This window comes from Alnus glutinosa, chromosome 1 (assembly GCF_958979055.1).
Source record: "Alnus glutinosa chromosome 1, dhAlnGlut1.1, whole genome shotgun sequence".
Lineage (NCBI taxonomy): Eukaryota > Viridiplantae > Streptophyta > Magnoliopsida > Fagales > Betulaceae > Alnus > Alnus glutinosa.
In genome coordinates this window covers 8,145,154-8,149,808 of record NC_084886.1, presented here as the reverse complement: position 1 = coordinate 8,149,808, position 4,655 = coordinate 8,145,154, and positions in this window count along the sequence as shown.

Genomic DNA, 4,655 nt, shown 5'->3' with positions numbered 1-4,655 from the left:
TTGGTATATCATAATATAATCAACATATCAGGACCCGTTTAAATCCATGTTACATGTTACACAATGGCACTTGCTTATGTATTTTCTTTCTTTTCAAATAAGAAATTATTATGGAAGACATCGGAAAATAAGATTCCTATTTTTCTTTATAACATATTAAAATGAAAAAAATAAAAAAGTAAAGATACTTCATCAAACGAGTACTTCATTGTCAATGTCTCTCTCAACTCTTGCCTCTGCCTCTTGCCTCAAGGTTTAAGGCAAAACCAAAACTTGAGGTTTCAACTGCATCTCTTTTGTGAATCTCCTTGCTTAGAATCAAATCTTGAATATTTGCATATATATCTGAGTTTACTTTTTCCTGTAGAATTGCTCGTTCACTGTCATTCTCATAGCCTTCCAACTATTTGGCAAAGAAGCCAAAACGATCAATAATGCTTGGATCTAATCACCAAAATCAATATCTACAAAGGACAATTTATTTGTGATTGCACCTTTTGCCATCTTCACATTAAACTACTTTTTTATCAGATTCACCTTGTTGTTAGTAGACGACTTTTCATACATACATGAAAAAAATCATCATTAGACCCATTGTGATCTTCTCTTTCACAATGTTGTGCGCAACTAATTTTGACAGTGTTAACCAGAAAACTCCTAGCACCCGTCGATCAAGTAGGACCCATTCATCATTCTTTATGCTGTCATGTTGCTCCCCTAGAAGAGCCAAATGTAATTTCCTGGCCTCCTATATAGATAATCTTCAAATTGCATCTTCCAATACAGTTAATGCTTCTCTAACACTAAAAAAATTTGGCAATACCACCCCTAAGGCCAACAAAAAGTAAAAATAACCTTAAAAATTTTTCAATAAAACAAACATCTTTAGTTTTTTTTTTTTTTTTTTTTTTTTTTTTACCATTAATGGAACATTAACACTTTTTAATAATTTGAAAGCGCATTGACTCAATAATAATGTGTGAATGACATTGATAATTGGACGATAGTATATATAAAGGATTATGCGTAGTACGTACTTTTCCTTATTGAATTAAGTTCACAGCTCATATGGGTTGCAAAATATCTAAGTACAGGGCTCATGTTTGTCCATCAGTCTAAGCGGAGTAAGGGTGTGTTTGAAATTGCGATTTCGTAGAGAAAAAATGCGATTTTAAACCAAATCGCAGAAAATGAACCGTTCGGAAACTGCGTTTTTAAAAAATTGCGATTTAAAAATGCATAAAAGTGCTTATTCAAATCGCAAGTAATGTGGTGCTTTTTTGAAAACACAGTATTTTAAAAGGCTAACCCGTGATTTTAAAGGTCAAACTGCGATTTTACCAAACGTTTAACTACGTTTTTAAAAATCACTTTTTTAAGTCGCACATTTTAAAATCGTTATTTTTAAATCGCAAATCCAAACAGACCCTAAAACCTCTTGTTTAAGAGACTCTACTCCCATGAAAGCTATTGTGCTTTTCCCAATCTTTTTTTTTTTTTAACCAAAAAAAAACAGGCCAACTATTGTGCTATAGAAAATGCTCTACTTCTCTCTCTCTCTCTCTCTCTCTCTCTCTCTCTCTCTCATTTTTCTTTCTTAAAAATTATTTTAAATTAATGTGCCATTATCTTATGGAATAATGGAGATACCAGATTTTAAGACATGCATGTCAATGTCATCCATGGTAGCAAAAGAGAAATGATTTTTTTTTTTCTATATCTCTAGTACATCTTCCATATGTTTCATTTTTAAATCAATTATTAAATTCGTAGGACTTTCAAAGACTCACATGTGAGTCTTACATATTTGATGGTTAATTTTAAAAATAAATATATAAAAGATATATAAAAAACATGTCTTAAAAAAAAATAATTATTTGTTCGGATCAGGATCCTCTAAAATTTCAAAGAAATTTGAAATTCTCAAATTTCTTTAAATTAAAGCCGTTTTTTATTTCGAAAATGGTGTAAAAAATATTACATATTAAAGATATGATATGTTATCAATGAAAAAAAAATCATTTCAAAAAGTTTTTCCTACGCTTTATGTCGTATAAAATATTTGAGCAAAAAACTGTCTTTCGATTTAGTAAAAAAGAAACGTCTTTTTAAAAGTGAAGAAAAAAAATTTTAAAAAAATATTTTTTTTTTTGTGAGTTTTATTATTAACATGTCATATCGTAGAACATCATGATGATGTTTCGTTCACAAACACAGAGGGAGTTGTTGAACTAAATGTCGATAAAAATCAACCGCATATTTGTGGGTCTTGTGTCATATTTTCTAATATATCACCGCCATATTTAGACTTTAAGCAGGTACGTAGGACTAGAGGCTGAGAGGCTCTTTGGTCCCTTCAAAGTTTGAAAAAAACATTTAATGTGCATGCTATTATCCAACCACTCGGAATTTGTAACCTCCCCAATACAAAAATAAAATAAATACAAAAAAATATATTTTAGATAGACAAACAGCTATTTAAGAATGTATCATTACTAAAAACACTAGCTATAAAAATACATTCCACAATATATTATTTTAATTTTTCCTTATACTATTAAAATAATAATTTTGATATTTTATTTTCTTTTTAAAAACATCGTTTCTCTCTCTATCTCTCTTTCTCTCGTTTCTGTTCTCGTCTCCTCTGTCTCTCATCTCTCTTTTCTCTTGTCTCTATCTTATAATCTCTTAGTGTTTTTGGGTGGAAGATTTCGTGGATTTTACAGATTTATTTGTTCAATCCTTTGATCTTGATTTGAGTTGGTTTTGGTGACGATTGAAGGCTTTAAAGGTTGTAAAAAAAAAATAAAAATGGATTGGGTATGTGTTACATTAAGTGCACTACTTCTTGCAAAAGTCCATGGCCAATTGACATTTTCAAAATACGCTTTCAGAGAAGAAAAAACACCATGACTTATAAAGTGTACAAATAAAAAAAATCTTAGCGATGTGAGTTACTTTAATACCTCTCCTCATTCTTTCATGACTCCGCAGATATGCTAGTACTCAAAATTGTAAGGACGAGGCGAGAAATGATAGACAGGGAACGTTCAAAAGTCCCCCGTCTATCATTTAATATTAAAAAATATACTCTTTTTTTTTCATTTATCCTTTATGCATTTTCTCATTTTTTTTTTAAAATAAAATATATTTTTTAATTATTAGCTTTTCGAGTTCTTTTATAACCTTTTTTGGATTTATTTTTTGGGTTTTAGCAAAAAAAAAAAAAAAAAAAAAATCTATTATTGTGTCGCATCACAACCGTTTGTACGTGTATTTAATTCGATCATGACTAGCTTCGACTTCTTCTGCCGAATTCATTTTTGTCTACTTCTTCGGCTGAGTGATTTTCAGTGAGCCCACTAGTTTTCCTCTTCAAATTGATTTTGGTTTTGGACCTCACATTTATATATACTTCTTCCCGAAGTAGGGGAAGTTGACAGCTTACCTTACTTTAATTTCTCCGAAAAGGGATTTGGCTGAAGTACCAACCAAAAAAAAAAAATTACAAAATATATATATGATATAATTTTTTAACGATCTAAATTTAATTTATTTTTTATTTTTTCATAAAAAGCTTGAATTAAATGTAGATAGATAAAAAATTATAGAGCGATTAAATTAACAAGTAAAATCGAGCTTAAGAAAAATAAATAAGAGAGTTTCAAGGATCCATGTACCTAATATTCTATTACCCATTCTTAAGACATTTTTTACTCAATTAGGTAGAGAATCAACTCTCTTAATCGGAAGATTTAACAATGAAACACTAAATAAGAGATAAAGTTGATTGAACATGAGTTTGATTGATAATTTGATTTTAATGACATGTTAAGAGAGATTAAGGATTCATTATAAATTTGAATCATAAAAAATAAACAAAAAGTAAGCATTTAATATAAACAAAAATGATAATGAATCAAAAACTAGTCAACATGAATCTTTCTCAAATTAAAATCATCTCCACATTCAATCATTGATCTACGAAGAACATCCAAAATAGTTTGATAAAGAACACAAATAATAAAAATTTTAGGCTTCACCCATCCCTTAACTAAAAGATTAGGAATCCGGCTTGTGTGCTGTAGTTAAAAAACTACAGCACACATGCTGTAAAAATATTTAATGGTTGAGATTGAGTAAAAATATTTTGACGGCCCAAATGTATCAAATTAAGTGTTCTTGAAAACCGACCCTGCAACTTGACCATCAACATACCAAGTTCTCCATCTATCCCCGATAGACAAGTTCAATTGCATTCCATTCTTGCGTGCCCACATACGGAATCACCATGTCGTGCTCGGAAGCATAGGCCCCGACCCGCACGGCTGAGTTCTAAGCTTGAAAGAAATGGAAGCAAGTGTTAAGAAGATGATGGACAGATACGTCACCGTCACGGCCACGTTGTACAGAGAAATAGACGAGCTTTCTGTTATCATATGGAAAGTGGACTAAGCAAAATTGTTCAAGTGTAAGGAAAAGGAGTCAACGATTTGTGATCTCCAGCAGAATATTTTCTGGCAAAGACAAGAGGTTAAGTATTTGAAAGACATATCGCTATGGAATCGAAGCTTTGATACTGTCGCCGACTCGCCGCCATGCTTGTACGGTCTACTTTCACCGTCCTGGCAAGGATCAAACATGTTTTACGG